Source organism: Oxyura jamaicensis, chromosome 8, assembly GCF_011077185.1.
Source record: "Oxyura jamaicensis isolate SHBP4307 breed ruddy duck chromosome 8, BPBGC_Ojam_1.0, whole genome shotgun sequence".
NCBI classification, from domain to species: domain Eukaryota; kingdom Metazoa; phylum Chordata; class Aves; order Anseriformes; family Anatidae; genus Oxyura; species Oxyura jamaicensis.
Genome location: NC_048900.1, coordinates 27,125,528 through 27,143,907, shown reverse-complemented (window position 1 = coordinate 27,143,907; position 18,380 = coordinate 27,125,528). Strand labels below are relative to the sequence as shown.

General features: G+C 44.6%; 1 long non-coding RNA gene across 1 annotated transcript in view; it reads right to left on the bottom strand.

Moving 5' to 3' along the window:
- The window catches only part of LOC118170982, an 89,125-nt gene extending 72,003 nt beyond the window's left edge, over nucleotides 1–17,122 (bottom strand). The window contains exons 1-2 of the long non-coding RNA XR_004752979.1: nucleotides 16,469–17,122; nucleotides 12,184–12,249 (exon numbers count right to left, since the gene is read on the bottom strand). This is a non-coding gene — a long non-coding RNA (uncharacterized LOC118170982). The remainder of the gene's footprint in view (nucleotides 1–12,183; nucleotides 12,250–16,468) is intronic.
- Between the last annotated feature and the right edge of the window lie 1,258 nt (nucleotides 17,123–18,380).

Genomic DNA, 18,380 nt, shown 5'->3' with positions numbered 1-18,380 from the left:
AACATCCCAGTATTTGATCCATGTTTTATCAGCCATACCTACAAGAAGACCCACCTGCCCAGCTGGGCAGCTGTAGGGGATGGCTCAAGTGTGCAGATGGCTCTGTTTTTGGAACAGGTCTGGTTCCTGTTGAGCCTGCACCATAAGCACATCACCCGAGAGCCCATCCCCAACAGCTCCTTCCCTTGGGCATCGTGAGATATGTTGCATGGAATATTTGATTCTGGAGAAGTCATGTTGTACTTTAATGATCTATCATCTCAGCAGGCATAGACTCATTCCTTGCTGACTTCCTGTAAATTCCTCTCAAACTATTTTACATTCAGCTTTGTTTTTCCTTTTTGGAAATACTGAACGTTGTCTTCTTAACGGGCCTTTGCAAGAAACAATTGCATTTATATTGGCAAACCTTTTTTCATGATATTACTAAATCTCCAGTCCTTTCCCTGTGGGACGACAAATGTTGGATAAATAAAAAGAAAGCTGGCTTCTGACCACTTTTTGCAAAAGAGGAAAAAAATGTGCTTTACTATGTGGCATAATAGATAGTATTTCCACATAGTTAGACAGCAACTCTTTCTGTGGAAAAGAAATACTGCAAGCCTTTCACATTTTAGCGCAGCTATTCTCTCCAAAACAGAAACTTCTCAAAATATTCTAGAAGTGAGTCCATATTTCATATTCAACATCCGTCAATCACTTTTTCTCTTCTAAATATTCAGCCATTCCATTAGATCTTCTGTGCTATTTTTCTTACAACAAATCTTATCCTGAAACACAGGACCTTTTTTGTACCAGTCAGTGGTGTGCACACTATAAAAAATGATCCTCCATATTCCCATATCGATACCAAAAAGCTCCAGTTATGAAAAGTGTACGAACTAAAAATATGTATCACAAATACATCTGCGTAGCACGGAGCTCACAGTCACTGGGTCCTGCTACATGACGTGAAGCTGAGATTTACGGCCAAAGTAGCTAGCAGTCACCCGCCACCCAAGGCTATGATCTGCTCTCTCCAGCACCCAAGGGGAAGCCTCAGGTTCTTGGGTGCTGGTGTTTTTCCATAGCTAAGTGCCTCTGAAACTGCAGCTCCATTTTATAGTTATTTAATGGAAACCATCTGGAAAGATTGCCATCATCACCAGAGGGCTGTGCCCCATTGCATAATATATTAATGGAATAAACTGCCCTGTTAAATCATCAGAGGTCCTGAGCAGAGTGGTTTCGGCACCCTAAGCTCCTGCCCAGATGATAGCCCTTCTCTATACGAGAGGAATGAGAGGAGACCCCTTCTCTATATGAGAGGAATGAGAGGAGTTAATCCCAGGACTGAAGGCTGGGCTGCCAGAATGTAAATTTCGCCCTGCCTCCAAACACCTCTAGGCACGCAAAACAGGGACAATCAGAGCAAGGGCCCCAGCCTAGAATGAGCCACCCTAATCCTGTGGCAGCCAAATCCTCCCCTTCCGACCTGAGGGAAGTGGTTACATAGGTAGTAAGGAACTTGCAGGCAAGGAAAGGTTACCATTGCTCTTTAGAGGGCAAAGACGACAGTGAAAAAATAAGTGTACTCTGGGAGGCTGGATTTTGCTGCCTGGGTTACATCTCCGTACACTCAGCCCAGCTCACAGCTAGAGAGCCCTGCAGCTCTTGGAACCTTCTGCTACAGCTTTCCATCCAAAAACTCCACGTGGACTCACTTGTAAATGGCAAGAGATTAGAGAACTTCCAGTCGTCATCACTTATTCTCGAAAAGTTTGGAAAAATCTTGCTTTCCCCAGGAAAAAATAAAAATGAAAAAGATTGGATTTTGAGGGAAGGGGGGGGTGAATATGTTTGCAGTGTGCATTACCTAAAAAAAATAATTCATATGATGAATCTTTATCTTAAAAGCCCTGGACTAAAAACAAATAAATGAATCATTCAAATTATTGTGGAAACAGCCGTGTTTCATGTTATTTATGTTTAATGTTCCTTCTAGGGTTAGTTTTTTTCTTCTTATAAAGAAAGGCAGTTTTCTTAGTATTGCCGTGAATACCAATGTCAAATTGTATTTTAACAGTGCTCAGTGATGCATGAACATCCCAGAGGCAGAATTTTAAAAACACTAAAGCCATTTGTTAAAGAGTAACCTAGACAAGTTGTACAGTTTTCCTTTTCTTTTCTTTTCCTGCCAGCTTCATAAAGATGGGATGAAATATGGATTCACACGGATAAGCTCTGAGCCAAACCCTGTTAAAACTAACAGGAACCTTTTCCTTGATTTTATCAGAACTTTGGAGCAGAACCATACAAGTCTTTTTTTTTTTCCACTGGCAACTGGTCTTTGTGGCCAAAATCATCGATAAGATTTCAGGAAATCAAAGCATTTATTAAATGGCCAGTGGTTTGCCAGCCAACTGGTATGGTACATTGTAGTTACCCTTTAGAGATCTTTACGTTGCCACCTTTTAAGTCTGAGACCAAAAATGCATCGCCAAACCAAGCAAGCCTTTGCCAGGTTGCAGATGGAGAAGAGGTTTCCTGGTCTTGGAGATAACTGGCTTTTTCAGGGTGGTGGTGGTACATGAGAACTAAATTTCCTCTCCGATCCTTTATTCTGAGTTTGGACAGTTGCATGGGCATGAAACATCAGGAGGAAAGGTAAAGAGCAAAGAGATCTGAATAAAGAGACCCAGGAACAGAAGGAAAGTGTGATATTATTTCTTCTTTGAATTATGACGCAAAGTTGATGTTTCAGAAGGAAGCAAGAATTAGAAGGTCGAACAAGTGATGCAGTTGGTCAAACTTTCAGATAGCTCTGAAACACGGATGCTGCCTCTCATATCTTTAGTTCCTTTTTTTTTTCTTTTATGTGAATAAAATATAATTTTAAAACAAAAACAACACCATGAAGCCTGCTGAAACCTCCTCACTTGAACTCTTCTATACTTTGAAAGCAGCAGCATTCCTTTTCATATTTGAATTTATTTTTTATGTAGTAGCAGATTTTGTTAAAAGAAACATCATGAAATTCCTCTGGAACTCTATATGGGAAACCAAATTAATAACCATGTAGTTATGTACCCAGCACTGTATGAAGCCCAGTCATGCCTTCTGTGAGCAGCAGGTTTCCCTTCACCAAAACTGGAACCTCATCCTTGCTGGGTCCTTTCTCAAACAGGTTGCCTGGTGTGATTCTATTCCAGAGGTGTTTCCTTTCAATGCTCTACTGTGGTGTTCCTATCCTCATCCTTGTACAATTAGTTATCAAAGCAGAAATATTTTTCTTCCCTGTTAAATATCTTCTCACCTTGAATTTTTTGCTTGCTTGGTTTTTGCTTTACGTAGTACACCGAGAGTGCAATATTAGCTCTGCTAATTTTGACCAGTTTTAGCCATGACTTATTTTGGGGGTGGGGGGGAGAACACAGCAGTGTGGGTCACAATCTCACACTGTGACACACTGCAGGGGCCATTGATGGGCACAAAGCTGGTAGCAAGGTGCAGAGGGAGTTGCTGAAGTCAGCAGTCCCCTGGCCAGCCTGCTGGGAACATGGCTTTCAGATTCCATTGTCATGAAGGATGGATGGAGGTTACCTGGCAGAGGTTACCTACAGAGCTTTGTTCTTAATACCTCTGATGTATAAAAGCATATTTTCTTTAAGTGATTTCCCTCAAATCCTCATCTTATGGGATACCAATGTGAAAGTGTGTAGTGCTGACGGTTAATCCTGGGAGAAGTGAGGCACTCCCTATGAACCCAAGGTGATGCTCAGGGGTGCTGGTGGATTAGCATCAGCCACAGACCCAGCCCCTCATTTCCTTGCATGGATTAGGCCACTTCATTTAAATAAGCCCTTTGAGTGAACAGGTACAGGCAAAATTAGTATCATTAACTGGTTGTAAAACGAGTGAGTGGCGTGTTAAATGTCTCTGTTCAGCTGCATACCAGAGAGGTTACATACATGTGCACAAGCATGTGCTGAGGATCTCTGCAAAGCCGTGTGTTACTGAGCCCTGGTCTTCAGAGAAGTGTGAACGTTAGGGCCAGCCTTGGGATTTGGCTGTTCTTTTGCACCAAGGATATACTTTAATATAGGCTGTGGGTAATGAAAACCCAAGAGATCCACCAGTCTCTGCTGGTGTTCTACAGTTTCTAACTTTCTTTCTTAAAGATTTAAAATGTGAGTAGAAATTGCATATTGCTGTGAATAACAGCAAAGAAGGGAAAACCCAAAAGCAATGACAAGAGTAACCCAAACTATGTCAAACTAACAACAATTTGGGACCAAGTTTGTTGACAATAAAATGTCATCAGAATGTAGGCAAGTATCTCACCTGGCCCCAAGATCAACAAGGGACTTAGGCATATGCTGAATTTTCAGCCCTCAGTTCATGTATGTGATTTAATTGGTGTATTTTGTGAGTTTTAAATTTCATATATATTTAAGAACACTGCTGACTCAGGGGGTATATTCCTGCATTTACCTTGTAGCTTCAGATTTTTCATAATTACATTACCCCTCCTGCTCTCTTCGGTATTTCCATCTTTCCTCTGAGGCAGGAAAAGTCTCTCTTTCACAGTTTGTTAATCAGTTTATGATAACACAATCTTCATGGTGTTTTCCTTGGCAGCATGCCTTGGGCTGAAATTACTTAACGATCTGAGCTTTAATTGAAGATTAAGGGCTGGGGTTGTCTGCACTTGAGTCTCCCATTGAATATGAACCCAACCGAGCTGAAAACTTCCATACTTTGCTAGCATCAGGAGTCAAAATACCAAGAAATCATGAGGCTGGTGTCATTGTGGTGCTGCTTTGTGTGGATGTCACAAGGCATTTAGGTTTGTATAAACATTTTCCCAAGGAAATCAGAGAAGTTTTGTCCCAATACCCTCTCCTCATATGCACAAACACAAGCCCGGTGCACAGAGCTGATAACATGGCCCAAAGCCACCAGTTCCCTGTGGTTGCCCCTGTCAGTTTGTCCTGCATCCCCACATCAGTCTTTGGGGCTGATGGGTCCCCAGCAAAAACTGGTCTTGAAGAAGGACGTACCAATTTCACCCTGTAGCTGCAAGTCACCTGCACTGCTCCTTCAAGGAGGACCTGACCTGATTTTCTCTTGTGTCCCAGTCACGGTGGGCTATGCGTTTCCCACAGTGTTATTAGAAGAGTTCTTAATTCTTTTACTACTCTTTTCATTTCACATTTTTTTAAGACAACAGTAGGTTTAAAAAAAAAAAAATCCATTAAAAAAAATCAGCAATAAAAGTGTTTTAGGAAGTGGAAGTGATGGCTTACTGATTCTTTTCCATATAGCAGGAAGACGTGTGGTTCCAAAGCAAATCAAAATATAGACGAAAAAAGAAAACTTCAAGAAAATTGTAAAAAGAAAATAAATTAAATAAAATAAAAATCCCGGCCTCCCCAATTAGTTAAACAGGGGAAATGAATGCCACCTGGGCTGCAGCAGATATTGGACTGTTTGGATTTTCCAGAAGAGGAAAAGAAATTCACTTTTCTCTCCCTCTCTGTCCCCACTTTTCATCTGTCTTAATTTACTCACATTATTTTGTCAGACGTCTGCCCAGCTCCAAGTCAAATAACCTTTCTCCTCCTACCTTTCTGCAGGATAAAGCAGATCCAAGAAAGGGAATACAGAGTTTATATCTGAGCAATCTTGGCACTTGGGATGTATAAACCTAAGCTTAAGCCTCACTCTCAGTTCTAGTTTGTAGGTCATCCCTTTAAAAACCTGTTGAAAATCTTTGAATAGCTGAAATTAGCCTTGTAAATACCCTACTGGCTATGCCCACCTAAATTTAAAAGGAAGGACCACCACCATAAATAATGATAATAATAAAAATTCTACGGAGCCTAGATTTTGACCAGAATATTGAATAATTTTGTTATCGCATTATACTGCTTTTAGCACCAATTTGTTAAATAAACATACACAGAGGAAGAGTTACTCTGGCAATGGGGGTGGAATAAGAGCTAACACATCTCACTGCTGATGTCCAGAGCGTGTCTGCATACAGATAAAGCGCACACAGGAATTTTTCGTCGTTTTGTATTTTACATTGTGACAAGGATTTACCAGCTCAAGTGGAAAGCAGAAACAAAACCCCATTCAGGGATGAAGCCTGTCTAAAAGACCAAAACAAATTCTGCCTTTCCCTCAGAAAGATTCTTGAGGATACAAGGAGAAGAATAAGAAAAAAAAAAAAAAAAAAAGTAATAAGAATCACAGGCATCTGGAAAGATCAAGCGACAATGGCTGAAGAAACAAAGCCATTGTTTCTCCAGAGGCAGAAGGAGATGCTTCACTGGAGCTTGAATACCTAATAGCTATTTTTGTTGGTAATAAATTGAAAAAATAGTTATTTTTTTGGAGGGTTGGGGGAGAATTAGGCCTCTAAAGCAGGAGAAGCTACTGCCTACAGCATATAGCATGAGCTACCCAGGTGCTAAGGGCAAGGATTTAAATTTTCTTTAAAGAAATTAATGAATTCATGCAGGGGGGTGGGGAGAAAGGTGGGAATGGGAAGGAGGTTTGGGGAAAGGAGGAAAAAAAATAGGAAAAACATCATGAGAAATATCACAGTAGCAAAGAGAAAAGGCAGCTGAAAAAGTCAAGGATAACTAAAGAAGCACACGAAGCGTGACCTTGAAATGAGACTGATGAAGTGAGCTTTTTGGGTTGAGTGCTGGCTGGAAAAGGGGGCTTGGACCACTGCCCAAGGAAACTGCCTCCTGCTATTTAATTCCTAATGAGTTCAGGGAACAAGGATTTTGTACAGTCTTTGAAATAAACAGGATTGTGTTAAAGAAATACTTGAGACCATCATTAATTTCTACTTCTAGTGGAAACAAGCCATGAGACCCCACATCCTGGCTAATCACTTGGGTCAAAAAAGTAACATAATGTGAATTTCAGCACTATATATTATTTTGTAGGATGAAATAATTCTATATGCTCATTTCATGCCTGCAGTGTGGGTCTTCAGAAGAGAAGGCTCATCACCAATTAATTATTACGGAGGTTATAATTCCTACCTTCCCGTAGAAATTCAACATTTAATATCTGACTCTCCCCTCTTCCTTTGCCATTTTTTCCATCGCTATAATTGTTCTTCCTGTTTATGCAATTCTATATGCACAGTGGCTACTAAAAGTCAGCTGTTAAAACTGTTTACTGCAAATATTTACACTGTGGCCATTAGTGAAATCTGTATCTCCGAACGGATGATGGATGGCAGCGGGTCTGATCCGAGAGACCCTGCAGGATAAACAGGGAGGGAGGCAGGGGAATGTCACGTGCGGAGGCTGGGAGCACTGCCTCCTGCTCCCTAAAAAGGGAGAGAAAGTACTGTGCTTGGGAGATTAGCTCAGAAAAATGTTAAGGAAAACAAGGTTGGTTGCTGATGCCTGTGGCACTGAGGTGCTAGAACACGTAGTAATTATTAAAGAAGGCTTTTATAAGTAATATAAGCAATATTACTTATATTACTCTGTAATAGAAAAAAGGGGGTTAATGGGTTACTGCAGCATGTAATCTAATAAAGGCTGAGTTATATGCAGACTAGGCTAGCTGTTCATATTGTGCATATCAAGGCCATGCTGTGAGCATGGAAAGCAGATAAAGCAGAGATGCTAAAATACCCCAAAAGCTAGTTTTCAGCATTTAACAGGTGATGCAGAAATTAGGTCAAGCCCTGGATGATGCTGAGAAGTCCTGACGTGGTGGTCCAGGTGCTCGGGGCGCTCTGGCCCAGAGGTTTCAGCCATCAACATCAGGGAAGGCTGCATCCACCACATCCCACGTGTCCATGCCACGGTGCTGTGCAAGGAGCTGAGACTGCCCCCAAACCCCGCAGGAGGCACCTCCAAGGACCACAGCACGCAGGTGTAGGACATGGAGAGGTTCTCACATCACTGCACCCGGGGCCAGCATGGGCACAGCTCACGCATCCATCCCCTGACTTCCACGCTGCCCACCATTAGCATTTATCTGCTTTGCTAGTAGGTATCGTTTCCAATTCTTCACCTGTGCTCACTTCTGCATGTATGGTTTTGCTTTGAGGGACGTGGCCCATTTTGGATGCCCTTTTCTCCAGGCATGCTGGGGTCTGGGCTGCCAGCCAGCAGCCAGCAGCTCCTAGATGGACGATGAGCAGCACATTGCCTTCCAGAAAAGATGGATCTCAAATGACCGTTTTGCACATATATATATATTTTTGTTCTACATGTTCTTTCAGAAGAAACAGGTGAGGCAAAGCACATACTTCTGTGAAACAAACTCACTGAAAAATAACCAAAGTAAATCCCCTTCAAATACTGCATCATTTAGGAACAGCAAAAATAAGTGGGTATTCTACATTAATCAAATATGTATTTGCTGAAATAATGGTTTGGGCTTTGTTCAGTGTTAGTAGGAGTTTTTCCACCTGGTGCTATCAAATCGGCCTTCAAAGAAGAGTCACCCAATACAAACATGCATACACCTCCTTTAGCCAATCCTAACTGCACCAACATGAGAAGCAGGAAGGTGACATTTGCTGGAAACCTCCAAACAGACAAATGAGTTTATCTTAGGATAGAGACCAGCTCCACACCATGGTCATCATCAGAGCTAGGAGCCTAATTTGTAAATCAGGATAGCACATAATCTTAAAGTACGTGCCTAAGTTCCTTGTTTAAACCTCAGCATGTGTTTAAATGCTCTTTTGCAGGGTCAGGCTATGCTGATGATCCAGCTGATGTACGTCACGGAGCATGTCCTATGGGGAAATAACTTGGCAATTTACTCTGGATTTAAGATAGGACTTGTGCGCACATGAAAAACACTGTGTGACTTATGCCTGGATGATGTGATGGTTTGGGAGACGTTTCACGTGTTATTAAATCTGTTTGAGATTCTGAATTCCGTCTTCTCTGTTGTCATTTTAATTCCTAGACAAATGGAAAATCCACACAGAAACAACCTGGCTAATAACACTGATGAGCATCCCCAGGGAGAGCGCTCTCCCCAGCCAATCGGCCAGTAGGCAGAGCAACTTGGGCTGTGGCATAGAGACGGACATGGGGCTCATCTGAGCCAAGAAGCAAAGGAGTCTGGAGGGGAAAAATAAAAGGATGGGACCTTCCTTGTGCACTGTAGGGAGAAGATAAAGGCAGAGAAATTCTGTGCTCCACAGGAGACGTCACATAACAACAGGAAAATGGATGTAGACAATATGGGCCCAAATCCCACTGAGGAATTAGGATTATGGAAGGGTCTGTGAGACCAGGAGGAGCTATTAGCTCTTTTAGGCAGGTCACAGTTTTGTTGGCGTCTGTGGCAGAAGGAGGAGGTGATCCATGGGCTGGCAGAAGGGTGACCCAGGGTCACTCAGCAGCTCCTTGCAGCAGAACCAGGCACCAGCTCACGAAGCTCAAACTTTCCCTCCCCAGAGGAGCCACATTTCGGTGTCATTCAACCCCTGCTGATCCCTGCCAGAAGCACAGAGATGTTAGTCTTCCACGCACACCTGCAAAGGGAACTACAAAAATCTGTTTGGGTGAAAATGCTCTTCTCTGCTGGCTGCAAAGCAATAACCCTCCATTTGCCTCCTTGAGGTGCAGGTGCCCCTCTGATCAAAGGGAAAACAAGTTCTTTCTTGAATACAGCCTTTCATTTTGCACAAAGTGCCTTCCCTCACACACCAAAATTAATCTCAGCGCAGGTAGTTTTCCGTTTGTAGCTCAGCCTTCTTTGTGGGAAAGTTTATTTTTGGCCAAGAGTATAAATGCTCAGCCCAATTAGCCATTGCTGTGGAAGGTCTCTTAAAGGCAGCCAGGGTGGGATTAGTCATTCCTGCTTTGCTCCGCGCAGCACCTGCCAAACTCCACACAGCCCTTTGCTGTGTTTCATGGGGGATGGATGGGATCTGAGGGTATCATCTTTGATTTCTCTCTGTAAGGTATTTTATTTCTCCTGGCACTCCCAGAGCTCAGGCTTGGGAGTGTTTATGACATGGTTTGATGTGAGTTTTCCGTGCCCCACTGTTGCATTCTTGCTTCTCATTCCCCCACGTGTTACTCGGCTCTGATCTACCTCTTTTTTTGTTGTTGTTTTGTTTGTTTGTTTGTTTTTCCCACCTTTTGGTTTTACGGCAAAAGTCATCCTATGGAGCAACAGGAGGAAGGATCCGAGCAGAAAGCCATTTGTCTTCTGTCTGGCTGAGAGTGTAGCACTGGGCTCAGGACACCACTTCTTCTACATCTTATCCATCCTCCCCAGGCTGCTGGTGGAGCTACAGGGGGCACTGGGAAGGAGGGCGCACTCCCTTATCCCTCTGCCTCGGAACAATTACAGTGAAAGTAATTAACTTCAATGCAACTGACTTGAAGCTCATGTTGGAAAGTGGTTTCAGACTCCGGTTTCAGATGAACCTGACCTCAGATGACACCTTTCAATTCAGTTTTGGAGGCAAGAAAGTTGCATAAAGTGACAGGGCATCCCCATCTCCACCATCACGGAGGCTGGGGGAGAAACCAAGAGCAGCCTTCTGCCACCCCTACCAACCCTGGCATGGGGGCTTTTATTTCCCCCTCCCTAAAACAAAGGCAGTCGGGGCTTACAAGGAGTGCCATTGAAGTGATAAGCATGCTCTGCTCCCTGTTGTTGACTTTCGAGTGGCATTTCCTCCGTCAGGAATGTGCCCCACAACAAGGTATTTATACCTGGCTGCAACACAGGCTCGCTTTTCACCAGTGCCTGCTGCGCATACCGCAGGGAGGTGTTGGGAGGATTAATTACTTAGTGTTTGCAGAGGGCTTTGAAGATAAAATGTGCCAAGTAATTATTATGTGTTTTACTGATTTGGGCATGTATGGACTTTTTTTTTTTTTTAACAGCTTGTTGATTTTGTTGACAGGCAATCTGGGACAAAGCTACATTTCTTGTGAGGTTTCTTTTTTAATATTACTTTTAATAGGCTTTTTAATTGCAGTATTTACTTTAGTCACCTATTAAATAGCTAATTACTTGTGATCCTGTTTAGATTTCTGTTTAGCACAGACAACAATTACATCTTTTCTCTCACAGCCCACAGTTGCTGCATTACAGGCCAGGTTCAATCTAATTTTTTTCCCTGTAAACTGTGAGGACTTTCTGACTGCAACAACTTATTTTCCTGGTTGTGCTCCATAAGGTGGAACTGATCTCAGTAAAGGCTTTTCTGGGTTGCCCATGACAAAGGGAACAGGAGGAGAGATGAATTTGACAATGTATAAACATGATAGATCCTTTGTGTCACTGAAAGGGGTAAGCAGGACATCAGGGTGAACAGGAGAGGCCAAGACAACAGGGTGTAGACAGGCTGTAGAAACAGATGCAAAGTGCTGACTACAAAAAGGTGCCAGTAGCAAAATCTCAGGAGGTAATTAGGTTTTAATTTGAACAGGACAAGCAAGTGGATGTCTGGGGACTGGTGGCACTCCCTCCTATCTGAGCTCCATGTAAAGCCCTGATGGGGAATATTGGTGCCAGCAGTGGGGAGGACAGCAGAGGATATTTCATGAAGGGCAACCCAAGAGAGCTCAACCACCCACCCATGCACCTTCCTGCCGGTTTGATGTCCTCCGCAGCACGTAAACCACCACTTCCACAAACACCCAATTAAAGAGAAAGATCCCATTAAACAGAATTTGACAGGTTGCTTCGATTTTATTTCCTCACTGCCTAACACCAGCACTAAGCTCCTCTGCAGCGTGCAGGTATTTGTGGAGGGTCAAACCTAGCTCAGAAATTACCACCACCGACAACCAGCCAAAAAGAGTCTCCTCTTTTGTATGCCCTTAACCCGATTTATTGCTGCTCAGTCACCTGCTACACAGGCATTTCTAAGCTGAGAGAAGCTTAGATGAGATTACTTTTTTGCCCATCCCATGCTGAAAGGACAACTAGTCCCGCAGGCTGAACTGAAGCTTCCCAAGAAGGGTACATGAAAATGAAATATCTTTTTTTTTGTTTGTACTTTTTTTCTGAGCCGGCATTTGTTTGCACTTTTCTCTTCATTTCTGCTCTGTAGGTTTTGTTTTCCCCCACACAGACTGCTGAGGAAGCAGCTGCAGCCAGAGGTGAAAAGGAAGAGGTCAGAGTGAAGAGGTGAAAAGGAACTCGGCTGTCTGCTCAGTTATCTGCACTTACCTGTACTTGAGCCAGCCACATTGGGTCTCACTTTCTGCTGTAAAACTCATACAGACTTGGCCTCACCTGGAAATAAATAAATAAATAAATAAATAAATAAATAAAATGGAACAAATAAGCCTAACATAGCCTGGACATGAAGAGAACACATATCCCCTGCATGGCCAAAAAACATCCCTCCTCTAAATTCAATGAGCTATGAAGTTCAAACTAAACATTAGATGTTGCAGGAATCCCACCCACATGATGCTCTTCCCAGCACAACTCCTCCAGGATCGGAGCTGAAGCAGAGCTAGCAGCTGTAAAGGCTGGATTTGCCTCGCTGCAATGCCATCCAGAGGCCAGATGGCTCCAGGAGGAGATGCTGCCATGCATGCATGGGGAGAGAGCTGACACCTTACAGATACCCTGCAATGAGCATGCCTCTGTATTTACTTTTCACAGGTGTTACAGCAGCAGCACACATTGCAACAACTTTTTCTTTATTTCTTTCTTCCTTTCTACCTTCCTTCCTTCCTTCCTTTCTTTCTTTTTCTTTTTTTCTTTCTTTCTTTCCTTCTCTCTCTTTCTTTCTCTCTTTTTTCTTTCTTTCCTTTTTTTTTTTTTTCCTTAGAAATTCACAGCAGGTGCAGCACTGTGAAGGATGCTCGCCAGGAGAAAAAATCCTTCCAACCCTGCTCATCTGCAGCCTGCCCCACCATCCCCAGCTGAGGACAAAACAATCCTGCTAATAATTGCATGCATTAAAATCTTTACAACTACAGAAGCCCCTCGAGGGGTTCTGCCATCAGGTTTAACAGTGCCCTACATCCCAAGTATTAAAGGGCAGGGCAGATCAGGGGTATCGTGTTTTTCCAGGCATGGTACACAAAGGAACAGAAAAACAACTGTCTCATTGTTTAGAGCATCCCTAAATATTGCCAGTAAAGATCTGGTCAACTTTCCACAGTCTGTGGCTTCGGAGAATTTTCCATTGGGGTGATTTATTTCATCAAAACAGCTCTCAGGCCACCAGCTGTTAAAGCACTTGTGGAAAGGGCCAACTTGGTTCTCATTATTCACTGTAGGTTTCCCTTAATAGAATCAAACTGGTTAATAAGTGCTAATGCCGGTAACACGGTCCTCTGTACTTTGACCTAAATCCTCCTCTCGCTCCCAAGGGGGTGGATGCAGGAAGAGTGCTGCACTATTTCCTCCGGTGCACGGATGGGCAAAATTAACCCCTGCAGGCAGTCCTCACCCACCGTGTTTTGGGAGCATTTTGAGGTCCAGGCTGTGTTGTATCAGGTAGAGTGCAAAATCCTACCCAAAAACACTGATCCCAAACAGTTCACGCCGCATTAGCATCCACCCCCTGGTTTCAGCCCCTGTTCTCCAGAGTGACCTTTCCCTGTTCCACGCCGCCAGTTCAGAAAGTCAAAGCTGTTTTTTTAATAAAAAGAGAAGAAGTGGCACAAACAGTTTCCTACGCTTGGTAATTGCACAGCCACTTTGAGTACACAGTAAGAAAGCAAATATTACTGTGAAATTAAACCCTTTTTGTCTTTTTTTTTTTTTTTTTTCCAGGAGAATATCCAGAAAAATCAGATCTGCATAAACACTGAAAAGGTCATCATATTTTTGTCAGGTTTATTTGTCATCTCAGACGCAAGCGAAATGGTTCATTTAGCTACTTATGTTGCTACACAACCCAGCTTGCAGTTTGAGGTGTACGAACCACACGTGCTTTTATGAGATGTACACAGTGCTGCGACAAAAGCAGCTCACACAAGCAGGTCTAGGACACAGTGTGGTGGTTCAGGAAGCAGAACTGGGGTGAAACAGGGTGGCTGTATTCCCACTGCTCCCAGTCCCAGCAAAAGCACATGTTGTTGCCCAAGGAATTGGCCCTGAAGTACTTCTGGAGTGGAGATAGTCATCATTAGGCTTCAGAGTTAACGCCCCAGGGCGCCAGGAGCATCACCACACCGCCGCCTCCCAGCTGCAGGAGCAGAGGCAGCACTGACCTCCCGCACCGCCTCTGCCCATGCTCCCCAGAAGAGTTTTGGCAGCTGAGAAGAGGAAGGAAGGAATGTAGGCTCCTCCAGCCACCGAGCTAATGGGTTTCAATGTGTAATTAGCGTCATTCTTGAAAACCCATGTCTTGTCACCACTGTAAATGTGTTCAGCTTCTGTTTCCTCATTATTCTGGATCTAATTTTTCCACTAGATGAAGGAGATACTATTTTTTCCCCCAGAAAAAAAAAAAACCCTCTCATGTAAAACAGAGTAGATGATTAAGAGATGAGTGAAAACCTCCTGGCCTGCTCTTTGCATGTTAAACATTTGCCTGAGGAAGGACAAGTATCCACTATGCAGTTTGGAGGTTTGACAAAATCTGATGTATTGAGCGAAAGTTAGCAGATCCCCTAGTCATATCTAGTCCTGGGTAACACAGTTCTTTAGAACTAATTACACATACCGACAATGAAATTAATTAAAGACTAAATTTCCTGTATTGGCAATAGCAGTTTGATGGGATTTCAGACTGCCCTGAAAATCCCAGAGTCATACACCCTCAGGGAGCTAATTTAGGAGATAAGTCAGCACATGCTCTCATTATCCTTACTGGGGAAAAGCAGGTACCTTGAGAGGCAAAGTCAACTTTGAGTCACTTGATGGAGAGGTTCTTGCTCTACTTTCCCCGTCTGTATCAGAGAAAACCCACTCCAGTTGCTGTAATCAGAAAAAAAAAAATGACTCGATATCTCCGCTGCTAATTGAAACGTGACTTTTATAACCCCACGGCACTTCCCCAGCTTCCCGTGCCCGTTCCCACCTCCTCCCCAGCAGGAGGCTGTGCCGTGGTGGTGGTGGGCTTCGGGGGCACGGCGGCCGCTGCAGCTGGGTGAGCTGGAGAAATGCACTTGGCTGCCTGAACACGTAACAGCAACTCAGAGTTATACATTACACAACACTGCTGCTCTCTCACCCTATTTCAGTTTGATTTGATTGTTAGTTGCAAGCCAGCACAACTGCAGGATTTTGAGGGGTGATGCACTTTCTTTCGCTTGCCCTGCGACAGACAGACTTAGGAAATGCCACAGAAATCAACTGCTAGGAAAATGCAAGAATCGAACCGTTCAGCTTTCAAGAGGCAGATAATGGCAAACAGAAGGTTGAACTTTTCCCCTCGTGTGCATATGCATCGTGATTCATTGCATACTCCTCTTATGCTATTCCTCAGCTATTGCAGCATGCCATAATTTGTCTCCAGAGGCAAACAGTAGTTTGCAGAGCTGCATACTTGTCTCCGAGCAGCAGGGCAAGGCTGAGTTCACAGCAGCTCATCCCCTCCGCTGTGCCCAATGCGCTGCAAATAACAGAAAGCTTGCTGGCTTCTGAGAGAAGTGAGAGTGGGGCTGCTCCCTAAAGACAATCCAGAAAAAAAAAAAAAAACAAGCAATGGCTCAGGAACAGGGCAAGGGGCAGGTGATGCTGCAAAGTAGCTCAGGCAGGATGGACAGAAGCTCTGAGCTCCAGTCGGGCCCATCAGTGGTCTCAGGTGTGGCTGGTCAGAGCAGATAAGATCTATCAGTGCCCTCAGGACCCTAAGCTGGTACATGGATGTTCCTGAAACACCTGACTTGTATCTTGAGGCTTCTCAAGCCATGAAGCTGGTTGTGGGGTGCTGGCAAGGCTGGCTGTGCTGCTTCAGGTCAAGCAGCTTGCCCTGTGGCTAAGCTGTGCAGGATTTAGCCCTTGAGGTGAGAAGAATTGGTAGGTTTGGGTCACTCCTGGCAGCATGCGGCAGGGAGCTCATCACCCCCAGCGCACAGCTCAGGAAGAGCCCAGCTGGAAGAGGGGAGCATAAAGTCACGGCTTTCTGTCCAAGCATCCACACCACTGCTCCTCTCCAGCCAGCTCGGACCGGTGAAGCTTGGCAGGGCAAACTTCCCCACAAAAAGGTCCCCGAGCAGACCTCTTTCACCCAGCTGCGGGGATGATAGTGCTGAAGTCAGCATAACCCTGACCCAGCCCAGCCTGCTGCCCGGAGAGCCTGCCTGGGAGCAGGACACACGCTTCCCCAGCACTGCAGGCTGAGCAATCAGCAATTCCCATGCAGAGGAGCCCCGGGAGAGGAGCAGCCATCAGCAGTGGGACCCGAGCAGCCATCAGCAGCAGGACTCGCAGTTCTGGGAAGCGCAGCCCTCTGCTCTCAGAAATATCTCACCGCAGGAGTAATGCGGTTCAAATCTTGCAAGTATATAAAAAAAAAAGTAATGGGAACCAGATGCTGCCGTACCTTAGATTAGAATCTATGTTTAGATTTCCAAGATAATTTTTATCTCCTGTACTTTGGCTAATGTAAGGCTGATATGATAAATGGATTTTCTATGGAGGCTGAAAACAGCCCGCCCGCCTCAAAACGCAACCCGATACGCCGTTGTCTGCGGCAGGGAGACAGAGAAGAGAAACAGGACTGGCGTGAATGAGGGTCAGGTCGGGATGGAGGATGTGCTACATGGAGGAGGTCAAACGACCCTGGGCTGGTGCTGGAGGAGGAGGAGGAGCTGTGGTGGAGCAGTGGGGAGGATCATCAAGCAGGGCACCCCTGCTCCATCCCTCCCTGCAGCACTGCAGATTTCCCAGCCCAGGACACATCCAAGAGACTCCCAGAGAGCTGCCACTGCTACAGGAAAGCAAAATCAAGGCTTTTAAATCCTGAACGAGGTGTAGGCCTCCCTGCACATCCACATCCTCCTTAACTGACTTGAACCTTATTTTTTGAGGCCTTCTTTTTCTCTATAACTGCTCTGACATCCCTTACTGCTCCCTCTTTCCATTGCCACAACACCTGAATTATTTCCCACGTCTTTTCCACTGCCCCATTGAAGCAACAGCCACAAAGTTTTGGTCTTTTCTTGGTCTGCAACCAACAGGGCCAATGGCATTAAAAAAAAAAAAAAAAAAGGCAGGGTGGGGGGAACAAAATAAAGATTTTATTTTTTTCGGAGTTATTTTTATTATTATTTTCCAGCCTGAAAACTCTTGGCAACAGAAAACTCATCAGTTCTTTCTAGCTTTGTGAGTGGAGATTATGTAATATTTACAGTGATATTAATGCAATCAATCAGCGTCAGCAAGTGGAGATGTGGGAGCCAGCTATGCACATGAGAGAAAAGTGGGGAAAAGGAAAGCACAAAGAGGTCCCTGTGATGGCTGGGGAGGGATGCCAAATATTTTCACTGCTTTCCAAACTAATATGTTACAAAATAACACAATCAGCTTTGGCCCAGTTCATTAAAAATAATTAACTTGACTGCTCAGTGACTTCCCTGCAGACTTGAGATGCCCACCAGCGCCCAGGCACTCGCATCAACACCTTTCCTCCTCCCGTTCAACAAGGAAGACTTTGCCCAGCCCTGCTCGAGCTCGGTCCCAAAAGAGGTAAAAGGACCCCTTGTTGGATCTTGGGTTACTGGGGATGGTGAAAACGTAATGGATCGAGGGCCTGCACTGAACAGAAGGGCTTTGCTGCTGCCCCATGTGCATGCAACGAAGTGCCAAGGACTAAAAGAGGCCATTCTTCCCAAGGCGTGCCTCTCGCAGCTGCCAGGCAAGGGACTTTGCAAGCCTGAGAGGCACACAAGTATCTGCTTCTGCTGCTTTGTTTGCTTTTTCCTCTTTTTTTTTTTTTTTTTTTTTTTTGGTGGAAATATTAGGGTCCGGAGGGGATTGCTTCCTGAGCTGGATTTTTGCATGGCCGTTGGTGAAATCTTTGGCAGCAGGGAAGAGGCAGCGTTTTGCTGTAGGATGGTGGGGTCTGCAGATGACTCGAGCACAGCTCCAAACTCGCTCACTTGCTCTGCCTGTGCACAGCTGCCACCAGGCAGGCTGGAACGGGGTCAGCAGTTGGCTCACAAGGATCTGGGACCATGCCGAGGAGCAACAGCTGGGAGGTGTGCTCTGGTCCCTGTCTACCAGGATGGAAACACGCTCAAGCATTGCTAAACCCTATCTCGGAATAAGCCTTTCTTAAACAACTGCTATTGATGTTTGGGCCTCAGCTTACAGTTTGGCAGAGGCCAAGTCTTGTGATTCAGATCCCAATGTGGATTTTCTCAAGCTCTGAGGATGCTGGGACCAGGGGTCATCGCTGCTCCGGGTGATGGGCTCTTCTCAGTAGAAATGGGCAAATTCATTCAGAAGAACAG